General features: G+C 43.2%; 1 protein-coding gene and 1 long non-coding RNA gene across 9 annotated transcripts in view; one reads left to right on the top strand and one right to left on the bottom strand.

Annotated features, from left to right (window-relative positions):
- The window catches only part of CCNI (cyclin I), a 26,499-nt gene extending 25,167 nt beyond the window's left edge, over positions 1–1,332 (bottom strand). The window contains exon 1 of one of the 3 annotated variants that reach the window (XM_065686688.1): positions 876–1,332. The gene's annotated coding sequence lies outside the window, so the exon portion shown is untranslated. The remainder of the gene's footprint in view (positions 1–875) is intronic. The other 2 variants (XM_065686679.1, XM_065686670.1) reach the window with 2 other exon arrangements.
- LOC136017940 (uncharacterized) lies at positions 350–15,134 on the top strand. 6 transcript variants are annotated; one of them, XR_010614155.1, is made up of 5 exons: positions 350–502; positions 2,037–2,157; positions 7,992–8,254; positions 11,798–11,872; positions 14,036–15,134. It is a non-coding gene; the product is annotated as an uncharacterized LOC136017940 (long non-coding RNA). The 6 variants fall into 6 exon arrangements; XR_010614152.1 differs by lacking the exon at positions 350–502 and adding an exon at positions 1,180–1,424; XR_010614154.1 differs by lacking the exon at positions 350–502 and adding an exon at positions 1,180–1,469.

The raw sequence follows: 15,134 nt of genomic DNA, 5'->3' as shown, positions 1-15,134 counted from the left end.
GCAAGCACAAATGAGAGCGAGTGGTCCCCCAGCTCTCCAAGCCAGCAAAACTACTTTAAAACAAAACCTGAATCATTTGCAGGGATCCAAAACTAAACCCTTGACACAAGGAAAAGATGATGTGATTTACTTTTTGAGAGCCAAACTACTCCCTAGCCTCACCTTGTAACACCTGGGCTGTACATGGGACCCCCCCCCAGCTTTAAACTGGGGTTAAATATTTAATGAAAATAACTCTTCCGTGTACAGGCTCTTGCAGCACACAATGGAAATAATGTTTTGGAACAGTGCAGATGCTGGTGCTGAAAAGTTCTTTAAAATTCAGGCTGGAAACAGTCTGCCTCCTAACGCCCTGAAGAGTGGGAAAACGGAGGATCGATCCTTTTTTCCTTCTTTCACAGGGTGGAAAGGGGAGGATGAGGGAACAGTTTTTTCTGTGTTCAAGTTTGCAGGAGGATTTTTTGCAAGTCTGCTTCGTACCACCCGCATGAAACAACCGACGGTAACCTCGCTCCTCTAATTTCACCCCTTTGGCGATAAATTTATCGAACACAACGCCACTCTTCTTTCACGGAAACTTCTTCCATAGCAGATAGGGAGGGCAGAAAGGGATTTATAATCTCTGCGAACCAAGTGCACGAAGACGAGAGAACAAAACAATTGCGTGCGCCAGGAAGAGCTACCGGTGACCAGGAGTCACACTGATGGGGAAGGAGGGGAGAGCACGACGGTCATTGCACACCCGCGGGCAACACACGCACAATGCACACGTCGTGAAACGCACACACGCTTTGCACGCACCCGGCAAGCCCGATCCCGCAACCGGGGCCCCCCAGCCTGCCCTCCCTCCCCTTCGCTCCCGCCCCGCGGCTCACCTCCCCTGCGCGACGGCGGGGTGCCCGGCGGGGCCCGGCCATCAGCACCCCATGATGGGGCGACGGCGGCGGGGCTCCTCCGCGGCGCTTCAGCACCGTGCGGGCCCCATGTCCGGGGCGGCGGCGGCGGCGGCGGCCGGCGGGCTCATGTCGCCATGGCGGGGCCGCGGCGACGGGGGGAGAAAGGGAGAGGCGGGCCGCCGCCGCCGCCGCGCGGGAGGGGAAGGGAAAGGGGGGGTTAAAATAAAATAAAATCAAAATTAAAAGGGAAGGGGGGGGAAGCGAGAGGCAGCCCGCAGCCAGCCGCTTCCCGGGGGGAGCAGGGGAAGGAAAGAAGGGCCGGCGGGGCCGCCTCCCCTCAGCCCATCCCCGCCTCCCGCCTTCAGCACCGCTGGGCGGGAGGGTGGCGTCCGATGCCGGTGGGCTCCGTTCGAATCCCCCCGGTCCCCATGCACTGTCCTCCGCCGCCCGCGGGCGGGGGGGCGGGAGGGGAGGAAAGCAGAGGGGACTCTCTTCCCTCAGTCCGTCGGGCGGAAGGATCACGCGGAGGTAGCACCGCAAGAAGCTGTGGCGAGGCCCGGCTGCGCGGCTGGGGTACGGGCAGTGTTACCCGTACGGTGCCGAGGGGGTGCTGAGGAGGTGCCGAGGAGTTCCCGGGGGGGAACTCCAGTGGCTCCCAGCCCCGAGCGCCATTGTGGCGGGGCCCTGCCTGGCTGCTGGCCGCTGTCACTGCCGCGCTCGAAAGCCCTTTACCCTGCTAGCGGGGGTTGGGGGCTCGGGACTCCCGTCTGCCCTTTCTAGCAGCCCCCGATTCGAGGGAGGCTTAAATTGCCCCCCCCCCGTAACACTGGCAGCAGGCAGGTGAAAGCTTTAAGGTTGCATTTACAAGGCTTTTAAGCAAAGGCGTTTGCTTATAGACATCTCCTTGTGCGGGCGCGCAGCGAAGGGTCAAGTTCTCGTTGCTTTTATGTCAGTACCGCGTCTCCTGGCCGGTGTTTGCTAGGAAACGCCTTCCTGTCGCCTCTAGAGTTGCCTTATTTAGCACTGTGCAAGATGTAAACAGGAATTTACCCTTTACTTGCTTTGTTTAATTAGTCTTTTCCCCAGCACAAAGGCCTGCAGGAGGGATTGATTCACCATCTTTTTTCTTCTCCTTTCCAGAGGGCACACTGTCAGTTCCACTGACATAGATGGCCTCAAGTACCAGGCAAACGGAGATGTCTTCTCACAGCTCCATTTATTCCTTTTGTCCTCTCACCTTAAGAACTGGACAGCTAAAGTTGTGAGTGTTCAAATCTTTTGTAATATAAGGTTTCTTTTTTTTTTTTTTTTTTAATCTTTTCTTTCCCGGAAGGAGATGGGGGTGTGTTATAATGCTGTGCAGTAAAGACCAGGAACAGAATGAATGCTTTGCATGAAAATCCTGGCACTGCGAAGATGAGTGGCAAAACCCTGCTATACCACCAGAGGTTGAAATTAACAGATAAAAGCAAGAGGTTCAGAGCAAAGGCAACTCATTTTCTTTAAACTCTTTCCAGTATCTGTAGTTATTAGCTGTTCAGACAGCACACAAATGAGGATTTCCTCTAGAGATAATAAACACGGTGACATAAATCAAGCATAGAGAGAGCATAGATTTTTTTCTGTTTATTTCCTGACAAATTAACTCTGAACCAGTCTGCTAAAATTTCATGTGCCATAAGCTATTTTAACCCTTTCTCTCATTAATTCTCAGGCCACACTTATAAGACTTAAAGGAAAAGCTATTTTGCTGCACCAACCAAACTCCCCTGTGCATAGGGGGAACTGTTCTTTGAATCTAAGCTTGTGGTGTGCTGCTCCCTTCCATTTCTCTTCCTTTTTATCTTGAAATAGGATATGTCTTTTAGAACTAAGAAATTGCAAAGAAGGGCAAGTCCCACTGGAATTTTATCTAGCTTTCACAATGTAATTCTAATTCTTCTGAGTCTTGGTGTTTAAGTAAGTCTGTAAAGTTGTTGAGGTTTTCCAAAATCAGTTGTCCCACTGGTCATTTGTGGCAGTGACCAATGAAGGTAATTGAGCTGCTGGAATTAGCTGGGAAATTCTTGCTGGAGGTCTGACCAATGCTGTCCCAAGACTGTTCCACTCCCGCAGTTTCAGCGCTTCTTGTGTATTCTATTTGCTGGAGGGATTTCCATCAGGGCCCTTCCCAGAACATTCCACATGTCAGCACTGGGAGCCTGAGGCAGTGCAGCACATCCTCAGACCAGTAGACTGTGGAATTGATGGCTTGGCAGGAACCCCTAGTGCTAACATACTGCAACAGAGTTCCTTTTATCCGCCTTGTGCTGAATATGCCCTCAGCTGGATGGGTACAATTACAGTCCTTTGTCCTCTGTAACAGTAGGAAGGGACAGTTGGGGCAGCACCCAGCTAAATTGAAAGAAGCATGATAAACTAGTCAGCTACTGGATGGATACTCCTCCTCAAGGAAATCCTGGAGGCTGAGGAGCAAGTCACCTGGCACAGGTGAGACCTCAGAGCAGGTTGCCCTAGCAGGGTGGTCAGCAGGAGGCAAGGTCTCCCAGGACCACTTCAGGCCTCTGTAAGGAGATAGCCTAGGTCTGGGAATGACTTCCCAGTGGTCAACACAGCAGCACAAGTTGTACGTATGCCAAGAAGACACCATATGTGCTGAGCAAGCACTACGCTTTGGTAGCAGGGAGAAGCCCCTGTTCATCCCTGGGGGTAGGGGGGTCAGGTGGGGAGTGGAATGAAGCATATCTTATTTTAAAGAGACTTGACAGGACAATTGTGTTGTCACAGACAGCAGGTACAGTGGACTCACTGTCCAGCTGTGCAGCAGCAATGTGGGTTGCTGTGGTTACAGCAAAATGAAACATGTCCCAGCCTGGCTCCCAGTACAGTGTGAAAGCATGCAGGTGGCCACTGCCTTAATGCAGGCTGGGCTCTAGAGAAGTGGCAGTCCAGTAAATATTAGACCAGGGACAGATCCACATTAGTGGAAACAAGAAAATCCCACTTACAAGGCATGTAAAGTACCTGTGTCTCAGCTTATGCAATGCCTGATTTTTCTGCCGTGGAGTGGAGGGAAAGAAGAAATACTACAGGATTCACAGCCAAATCCCAGGATGTTAAAAAGGGAAGGACATGGATCTTTGCAGCAGACATTTCTGTTTATGCTGTCCAAACACCCTTCAGAGGGAAAAACAGATGCTCTTGTGGTTTGGCTCTGTATTCTGCTTTGGAGACCTAAGTACTATTCACTGTGTGACTTTTGACCAGTCAGTTAAACCCACAGATGCAAAGGTTAATACTAATTTTCATATCCACCCGACTTCTGCACACGAAGACCAGCACAGGAAGGCAGGCTTAATGAGTTCATGTAAGTATATAGGCAGCAACTTCAAAACAAGGATAAGTTTACCCTTGTGTCAGGTTGGTTGTGGGGCTAAATTAAAACATTTTGTAAAGCATTTGAATATCCTGAGGGGCTAGAGACATGCAAACCTTTAATAATAATTCTGTTTGGCTTCAGCTTGTCGAGGATACTGTAGTGTGGCAGAGTAAGTCTTTGTTATTCCTGTGTTTGTGCTTTGACTCCAGCCATTATGGTATGTAGCTTGTCTACATTTATTGCTAACCTCAGATCTTTAAAATAGCAAGCAAGTTTTGACCAGTCCAGAAAAGGCAATGTTGATGTTGGTTTAAAGAACAAACCAAATAAAATGTTAAAAATAAATTCAAAACTGATCTCAGGTGTCAAATTCGGTGGGCAGCAGAGTTCTCATCAGAAGTCATGTTCATCATGAAAGAGGAAGGGCCTGAAGCATCCATGGGCAGGCTAAGCTTGGGCTGCAGGTAGAGGAAACCCTCACAGAAGTATCTGAGTGCTCATCAAAGCAATGAGAAGAGAGATGTCTGCTGATAACACTGAAGAAATATCCTACTGAGGCTTACTCAGGGCTTGGAAAGCCTTCCCTTCTTTGAGGGACCTCCTTTTTTCGAAGACTGGAATGAACATTCTGCAAACAAGGATAGACTGTTTTCTTTGTCTGGAGGCACAGTTTGCAAAACACTGTGTGGAACATTGGGAAGACCAGCAGAAGAAAACAAGGAAAACCCTAAAAAAAAAAAAAACACCCAGCTGATGCTGAAATTACCTAACAAGGCTTTGCACAGCTTTCTGGGAGTAAGTGTGCATCAAATAAAAATCATCAGCATAACAGAACTCTCAAAGAGAAATTAAATGGGTTTGAACTTAAGACCTTTAAGTTCAAACTTAAACAGGAGAGATTCAATTTAGATATAAGGAATAAATTCTTACCTGTGAGAGTGGTGAGGCCCTGGCACAGGCTGCCCAGAGAAGCTGTGGCTGCCCCATCCCTGGCAGTGTTCAAGGCCAGGTTGGACAGGGCTTAGAGAAACCTGGTCTAGTGGAAGCTGTCCCTGCCTGCGGCTGGGAGTTGGAACTAGATGAGCTTTAAGGTCCCTTCCAACCCAAACCAGTCTGGGATTCTATAACTGAACTGTCTTTGACCTTTGTGAAAACTGAATTGCCCAAAATCACTCATTATTTTTGCAAATCTTACCCTTTCTGTGCCATAAATCAATGTAATGATAATTTTCCAAATAGAGTGAAAGTCAGTACATATAAATGGTAAGACTGTTCTACCTTGTAAGTACATTAGCTATGCCTGCTCTTACTGGCATGAAGAATTGCCCTTTGAAAAAAAAATTAAAATCTACTGTTCCTGAAGTATGTGGTAAAGGAAAAAAAGAAACTAGACGCAGGCTTCTTAATTTCTTTCAGCTTCAAATGTAGATTTCCACTGCAGCTGGACAGACCATCCCTGGCTTCAGTTTCACAAGCAGAATTCAGCTGTTCCATGCATGAAACTGAACCTAAATTGTTGTCCTGGCATAGAACAAGAAGCAGCATCTGGCTGGGTCAGAGAGCCTAACAGCAAGCAAGTGCCCTTTTGAAAGTACTCTGCCTTGGTTTACTTTTTCCAAAACAGAGGAGGAAGAAAGCAACATAAATTCTCTGTCCCAATACTTGTCAGCTTTAGGAAAAAAAACACAACCAAAACCAAACAAACCAACAAATGAAATAGCTTGTACCCAAAGTGTCTAAGATACCTAAACGCATTTTTTAATAAAAAAGATAACAGAGAGAGCAGCCATGGCTATGTGTAGCCTGCACAGTCAACACATTGTGTAATTGTGCAGTCTGTTCTGCCTCTTTTGAATCAATTGTCAGTTTTAGTGCTCTCCCTTATCAGAAGTTATCACCTGTCATGCAGAGAGAGGCACTCTCAGGTATGTAGCCAGTTGGTTTTGATTGCAGGTCCGCAGACTGCGTGTTAAAAGAAGTCTGTTGACAGCAGAAATCATTGTAAACTGAATCACAGGAATGCCAGATCCAGTTTAACATCTCCACGGCCTCTTTGGACTTCATAACTGTTACCACGCTGCCTTCTATCAGTCTCTTACAACTCCTTCCTAAAAGGAGGAATTGAAATTACTTACTAGGAAAATAAACCCTTCTATCTGAGCTGAAGATGATTCCCTTACTATCTGTTCCCACCATAGAACTTCTTGAAACACCAAGATACGTTTCTGCTTTCAACCAGAACAGTGAAATACATGCTTACGTTTAGCAAATGAAGTACCTCTTTAACAGTTGGTGATTAATTCAGAAAGAACAACTGTGGGTGTTAAATCAACCTTTTTACCTGATTTATTTTTACTAAAGAAATGGCCCCACAATGTGATTTTCTTAACCAGAACAGATATTTTCAGGGGTTTGCTTTACTATTTGGAAAATCTTCTCATCTATTTCAAATCTATTCCATTTAACTTGGTAATGGTAAAACCTCCAGACTGTGTCACTCACCCTAGGGATCACACCTGTAAATCAGTCGTTCCTCCTAGGAAGTAGATGAATAGTAAGACACGCATGTTGCAAGATGTGAGAAGGCCAACAGCAGACAGGAATGTATCTACAGCATTTCCAATTTTACCTTTTTAGCATTTCCAAATTTACCCTTTTAAAATTTGAAATTTTACCCCTTCACACTTTTAGTATTGGCAGCGTGAATTATATGGTGGAACAGCTAGCTAAAAGCAATATTTCATGCACATTTCTCCTTAATTTTGTTTCATATCTATGATCTGCAAGCCTGAATCCAAATTACTATAGGAAAGAAATTCCTTTTAGTTTAACTGTCTGCATCCAAACCTTTTTGATCTGCCCTTCCAAAGGATAACATGGTGCCCAGCTTTAAAAAAACTGTTTTCAATAGCCATCATCTGCCATTAAGTTTAATTCTTGTATAATTTGATTTGAAGAGATGTGTTTTCTTGAATCGCTTTCTGAATTACAGTATAATTTCTTGTGGCCTTTCTACTAGTGCTAGAAGCAAAACTGAATGGTAATACATAAGTACAGGAGAAGCAGAAAACTACCTACTGGCACAGTCCAAGATCAATAAGTAAATGGACATTATAAATGCAAAAGTGTTAACTTAGTCATAAAATTGAAGGATAACTGAAGTTGGAAGGGACCTTCAAAGGTTTTCTAAGCCACACTCCTTCCTAGAGCAGGGCTAATTTTAAAGTTAAATGAGGTTGAATAGTTTTACACTTTGCATGTAACAAAGACGATGGGTAAGTGCGTGGAGATGGACATCAAGGTAAATCAAGGCAACAACAGCTGTGTACTCCTAAGCATACCTGCTCAGCTAAAGCAGTTTTATCACGGTCTTCAGGAAAGGAGAAACATATAACAGTACCTAAAAAATTCGTTCTCTGTGGCTCATTTAATACATTTGATATATTTTCCCTTCCAGAACTTAGAAATTTATTTCTTTTCTCCATGTGACTACTTAAAGGCAGCTCACGTTAATTACCTGACTGTGGTTATACTTCAGTGTAGACGTCATCCTCATCTACAATTGTGTATTTTATGTCCTGAAGAGTATCGGTATGGGAGGAGTTTATAAACTTGAAAAATGCATGATGTTTCTGTGCCACTTCTATACCTGCCTTTTTAAATGGATAATTTGCTGCCCAGTAAATTCATCACTTGCACTTTTCTCTGTGGATCAGGATCATGTTTGCTGACGCTGTTTTGGACAGAAGAAAGGTTGTGGATGTTAGAGAAGTGACATCCATTCCTGCTTGCTAAAAACCACCTTCCACCTCAACTGGATACATCTGTCTCTGTTACCTGTCCTCGCTCCAGATCCTTGCTGCTGGGGCCTTGCTTTTCTTCGATGGAAGGAGATGGGAGCTTTGCCACAACTGCAGTGACAGCAGTAGGGGAGCAGACACAGATTAAGCAAGGTGTTGGAGGATTTTCTGCACGCTCTGTAAGTATTTAGGGAACTGTGTGATACGTGATCCTGCAGATGAGGTTAGGCAGTTTGAACTTTTGAGTTAGACCCAGCTATTTCCAGACAGGCAAAGCTACCTTCTGACTGTACATCTATATTATTTCTTCTGGCAAATATCAGGAGTATGTTAGTGAAATGTGCCTGGATATAGTAGCTTAAGATAGAGCTATACTGGAAATGTTCCTGCAGCTGTTCCTTGGAAAACATCTGTGCTACTGTGCATGGAAATTTGTACATCTCTGTTCATGCTAGCACAGAGCAATTAATCATGTGAAACAAAGTATAAATTATTATTGGGAAATATAAGAAGGACATTATGCACCAGTGGACATTAGATGACTAAAGGTAGTTACCATTTAGAAACAAAGGGAAAAAACTGAATATTCCATTTCTGGCATAGGAAATAGAGGAAGCTTGGCAGACTCTACAAGACTTCCAGAACTCTGATTGCTACTTATTTGTGTAAGAATAACCAATCCACTGAATTTCACCCCTAGGGAGGAGAGAATTTTTTTACACTTAAAATTGGAAAAAACCTTCCATCTGTGATAATTTGTGACAGTCTGTGTTTGTATAGTCTGATAAAAGGAAGAATATACAGGTTGGCATGATTTCTTATTTACAGATAATGGTTACCCTATGCAAAGCAGAAAAGGCATTACCCCAGAGAACTCAATTTTAGCAAAAGACATACAAAGAGGGTAACTTAAGAAACCCTGGGAAGGGACAGAGAGATGTGTTTTGTTCACAGCAAGTTAGATAACTAAGGGATTTTTGATCTCTTGAGGCTTTCAGCTAAAGCTTGAGTTACTAGAAGGTGTGCTTACTGAAATGTAATGACCTGTTGTATTCAAGAACTCACAATCTGAAAAGTGAGTGTGTAAGGAATTCAGAGCAGCATGGTGAGGAATGAGGGAGGGAGATATCTGACTGCTGGCCAGCAATTTGTCAGTGACTGCTCCTCAGGCAGGGTTGCTGCTAAGAGCTGATGAGGCGTAAGTTGCATGTGTGACCTGTCATGTCATCTCCCAGCAGCTAGGGATGATCTTTGTGGTACAGAACATCCATACTTGGCCATTTTACCTGTTTTCTTTCATGATAATGATAAACACATTGCATTGCATGATGAAAAAGCAGAAATCAAGATGGAAGTATCTTCCTGTTTTTGTGTGGATCCTTTCTGCAAAGGATCTTCTAGCCTCTTGGTGTTTAATCCAAATTATATAAAATGGATTTGCACGCTGTTAAATCTGAAAATAAATTTAAAATAACTATTCACAGTCCTCATAACGGAATGCCTCCTAGAAAATCATCTTACTCCACAGCTGCCTGGTTTTACAGTCAGAGAGGTGACTGCTCTTTTTTTCTTGGTTTAACTTTTAATGACTAATTTAAATTCCATTTATGCAAAATCCCTATGATTTTGAAAATGCCTTCTGAAAACTATGCACAACTACCTTTCAAAAACATACTTTAAAAAGCCTTAAGTGCAACATTGCCTAGAATTATCTTGTCAATTAAATAAAAGAATCCACTTGAAATAAGTGACAAAAATATACAGTGGATGAAATGCACCTTCCAGTAACAAATTATTATTAAAGGAGACCTTTAAGAAAACTGCTAGTTATGTGGTCATGCTTAGAAAAGCACAAGATTATTGAAACATACAGCTTCCTTTCAAGACAATTTAACTTGCACTGAAGGCAAATTATTGCCATAAAAGCACTGAAGCATGTTGCTCAGGCATTTGCTGCAATTCTCTTGGCTTCTGAAAGGTTACCCTTGCTGCATGAAGATGTCAGTGGGATCAGAATTGAGTCTACATCTTCAGCTGCCATTGGCAACACTGCCTGCAACGTCTTCCTACAGAAAAATTACATATTAATCTGATATTATTATCAAAAAAAAGATGGGAAGCAGTATTTTAATAGACTTGAAGATGCAATATAGATTTCTAACAGTAGGTATAATGGAAACCAGTGAGACTGAGCCAGCTGACAAAGGAGCTGCAAGAGGACTAATACTAAAACCACCCAGCACAGAAATCATTAATAATAATTGTATTCACTGGGTAAGTTATGAAATGTGTCACAGATTTGGAGTCTTTCCTGGTTCTTTCCTTTTCTCACTGCATGGAGAGTGGAATTTGAATGAGGTGAAGCAACAACAACCTGTGGGCAACAAAATTGCAGTATTCTTGATGTGGCAGTGGTGAGGGTTTGCACTGGTGGGGGTGTGATTTCCTCTCCCTCTTCTCATGCTGGAGCCATGTCAAGGCCTGCAAAATAAGATCTGATCATGTTACAGCAATAGGATGTGTTGGACACTGTGCTGGCAGGCTTGGCAGTTAGCTCCTCAACACCACTCAGTCTCTTCAGCTCTGTCTAGAAAAGGGTCTTCATGAAAACACAGGCAGAGAATCAGGCTCACCAAATTCAATTTCCAGCCATTTCCTCACACTCTGTCAGTTTTGGGGATTGTGGATATCTGTGGTTACCGACATACTGTATGTGGGCCTACTCAGGACCATGAAATAATAGACAGGGGCTTATTTGTGGTGTTATTTCTGGAACAAAAGCCTTTCGCATCTGTGAAAATTCTCAGGGAAGACTTGGAATTTCCTTCACAAATCAAGCAATGGCGTTCTTAGCTATATTTTACAAGTTTTATGCTAGCTACTGTACAGGGAGTAATAACATTTTCTAGGAAAGATCTGTTGTCCAGTAGACTTTTTGATCTGTTTCTTCTAGCAACCTCATGTTACAAATCACAAGTTAGGTTTCTCTGTTGTCAGAGGGAAATTTGTTTCTCTGTTGTCAGAGGCATTGAGAAACACCTTCTGAGACGGTTTAGTGTCAAAATTATCTCTGATGAAACCAGATGAAGTGGGTAGGGTTGAGAAGACTGCATTAAAAGAGCCTAAATGGGGTGAAAACAGACCAAATATTAATTGAGGCAGTGAAAATGGAGGTATGAAGTAGTCCCCTCCAGCACTTTGCAATGACATTTCATCTCTGGAAGTCTCATGCTACTCCTTTGGTGGTTTGCTGTCATTTGCCTTCTTTATAGGGGGAAGTTTTGTCATTTAAGTTACACAGATGCACTTCCTCTTGTCCCAGGACTTTGATGCAGCTGTGCTGGTAGAAGGATACTTACATGATGGAATGATAAAAATATGGTATCTTTTTTTTTTTTTTCCCCCAGTAAAAAAAGGTATGTGTATTGCATTCAGTCCCAAACTGATGAAGCTTCCATTGATCTGTGTATGGCTCTTGTCGGCTCAAAGTATGTTCTGCTGTTTCCTGAGCCAGCAAGCAGGGTTTCTTTTTTCTGCACCCTCCTTTCCCAATTTGAACAGCTATTTTAAACTGGAGGTGTGGTCACTGAGACAGACACACATGTGCTGTCATTGCTGGCCTTGACATTTGTTCTGTTGCCAATTAACCTTTTCCCCTAATACCAACCTCCTGTTTACATTAACCCTTGATCAACAAGCCTTGTTCTCCTTCTGTCTTTTAGGAAGCGTGTCATAAATTGCAGTAAATTAATCTATTTATGGATAGTCTGAACTTGACCAATTTCCATGAGCACAAGGTGAGAAGTGTGAAATTATACTCCTCCGTACTGAGGACAGGCACTGTACCTGTTGGAACTCTTACGCCTACTCCTACTAGAGGATCAAATGCCACTCTCCTTTAGGGGCCCCTCTCAGGAGAAGAAGGTTTAAGTTCTGGCAGATTTATGAATCATTTCATCTCCCAGATTTGTCCCCTCACAGAGGGCCTGGTGAGGAGAAACCTCAGCAAAGGTTTCAGTTTGGATAGCTTTTAACATCAGGCACTGGTCCCACTGCTTGAAAAAGGAACACAATCTGAAAAATATTTCCCAGATACATACGTGTGTACATACTTACATAGCCTTTCTAATAGGTATATCTCTGTATAAAACCACAATGTATGCACTAAGGTCATTTTACTTAAAGAACCTACTTTTACCCCACTCAGTGAAACAGAAAAACCCCAACTGTCAAATCATCCAATTTAATTAACACAGAGATTTTTTTTCCCCCCGTGTGATATCTTTTAAGGAGTTACAAAAGAATAAGCAGCTCTCAAGGGCGAAAGGATCCTAGGGCAAATCTCATTTAATGTGGGCTCTCTTGGTGTTTGATAATTCACCCATATTCTCAAATGAGCTTGAATGATGTTTGAAGAAAATGGTAATTCATGCCATGAGCTGTTGTCTCTTCCATCATTGCAGAAAACAAGGATGTTGGCCAAACGAGACACTTTTTCTTCCCCTAGCATCAGGTGTGGTGTCCCTAATCATCACATAGCAAGTTTAGTCTTACGGGGAGAGAAGTAGTCACAACTCTGACTTCTGCCTCCCACTTTTCAGCACTGCAGCTCTCCTGGTGCTGTTATCCTCCATGCCAGGATAATGCGATAGCAGCGGGGTACTTGGATTAATTAATGTTTGTAAAGCTCGTGGAGCTCTTTGGTTAAACGGTTCAAGGAAACGATTGTTCTGACCCATGTTGTTCTTACCTGGGTGTCCAATTGCTGAGTGGGATAGCTGCGTGTGTCTAGAGTGTTAATTGCCACCTGTCCCTTAATCATGAAGGTTTGTAATCCTATTTCAGTTTGGAAATCCACATGCCACAAGGCCAAATTAATGTGTCTAATATCATCACCTGCTAGTCAATACACAGCTCTTACCCATCCATAACTATTCCCAGTGAATTGGTGGGCAGACATGCCAGGACAAATTCTGCCAATCGATACTGGGAGACAGTTTAGCAAGGACAAATAAAATAATACCTATTTAATTTGATGGCATTGGAATGTCTCACATCACAAGAAATATCTTTTCTTTAGTTTAAAAGTCGTTATGCAGAGGTTAAGACTTCAGTTATTAGGATCCCAAAATATTTCAGATGGGGTTTCCTCCAGTTTTAATTCCTTTTTTTTTGCTGCGGTTTCCCACCAGCCTTCTGGTTCAGTGTAACTCAAGAATTCCCCTCTCAAAGGCTGTTTGAGTGTTACAGCATCTGTAGCTAAGGAATGTACAAATGAATTTTCACTTACTGCATCTTCAGGTCCGAAAGAATGTCAAGAAGGAACTGCTATTCTGTAAAGCACAGCACACCATCTTCCCTCATTATACTGGAAACACTTCTCATTTTTCTCCCCACATACACACTTCCCTCAATCACAAATAAATGCCACATTGAAAGAAAATTATTCCTTGTATAAGTAAAAAACCCCAAACCCAAACAAACAAAACAAAACCAGATTTTATTTCAAGGCCTTACCACAACTCCTCCTTTGCCCACAACACTTGATTGTTCTGCCAGGTCCAGACAGCATTGGGAGCAGACTCATTTTCCCTGTTTATAATCCCAAAGCTGATAATGCAGTGCTTACAGCAAGGATCCTTGGGCTTTGGGGGTTTCTTTTTCCTTGATCCTCCTCAGGTCTTTGCAACCAGTCAGTGAATTGCACACGAACAAAGATGCAGCAGGGATCCTTCTCTCCTAAATGTCATAAATGAGCCCTTCTGTTGCAAGATTGTTGAGCCAATGCTCTAACAGATTTCACCTCCTCAAATTATATGAATGATATTTTTGAAGTGTTCTATTAGGTTGAAATCAGTAAAGGGAAAGGAATGTCTGTGTCGACACAGAAATCTGCATTGGCATTTTTAGCATTGTTGTGCTGTGTGTGTTTACAAAATGAACCTTTTTTTGCCTTTTAGGTAAACTGAAACATATGTTCCACTATGTGGCTCAATACAGCAGTCAGAGGAGGAAGAACATCCATACTCCACCTCTGTGATGGCAAGATACACTTAAGAATGTGGAAGGAAAAAAAAACAAACCACAAAGAGAGACTGGAGCTCTAAGCCTCATACTGTAAAGATCACCCAGATGATGCTGTGGCAAGGAATCAATTTGAAGTCAGCTCCATTAAGAGTAATCATTGTTGTTCAAACTGCAGCAGATCCACACCTTGTACTTCAGGGCCTAAAACTACTTTTATCAAAAAAAAAAACCCACCCAACAAAACACTGGTTGGCATGCCAGTTCATCTCCCTCATGGGGATGCTGTGTTTAAGGGGGCTCAGATACATCTGATGTATCACAGCTCAGCTACAGGAGTGCTGGCCTGTGTCAGGAATATCCCACGGAGTAGTTGTGCATATTTATGGGAATTTAAGAGCGCTTGTCATCAAAATAAACTTGAAGAAATTGTTGGCTGTTATCACTGGCATTGCAGACAGGAACTGTGCCTAGAAATAGAGATTGGCATAGCAACATTGCTGACTGTTTTGTAGAGAAGGTGGCTTATTTTTCCAGGCTGCAACATTTAATAAACATTTTCTGTTTATTGAAACTGCAGAACCTCATTAGATCAAACTGAATGCTAATCTGCTTGAGTCGCCATCACAGACTTTTGTCTCCAGTGTATACACATCACGAGTCTCTGTGGTTTCGTTAGTTTTGTCCTGTGACATTTGTTCCTTTGTGTTTGTCCACAGAAAATAAGATCATGGAATGCATTGAAACAGCCACACAAATCCTCCAGACGATGATTTATTTTGCGAGATCCTGTTTTATCTCATCGTTAGGCCCTTGGTAAGCTTGAGACACCCTCTGATACAGCCCCCGACTGGCCGATAGGCACAGATGCCAGCCATTCACTTCGGCGCCATCTTTTACCTTCAGCGTCAGACCTTGGACTCACACTCCCCACGAATGGACTGCAGTTGTAGAGAAGCTTAGAAGCAAATATCCTGAACACTATGAAACACCAGACTGTAAATAAAACTCTTGGCTTGAAGGAGACCTTTTAAA

The sequence above is a fragment of the Lathamus discolor genome, chromosome 1, assembly GCF_037157495.1.
Source record: "Lathamus discolor isolate bLatDis1 chromosome 1, bLatDis1.hap1, whole genome shotgun sequence".
NCBI classification, from domain to species: domain Eukaryota; kingdom Metazoa; phylum Chordata; class Aves; order Psittaciformes; family Psittacidae; genus Lathamus; species Lathamus discolor.
The sequence above is the reverse complement of the archived record's forward strand: the minus strand, read 5'-3'. Positions and strand labels throughout refer to the sequence as shown.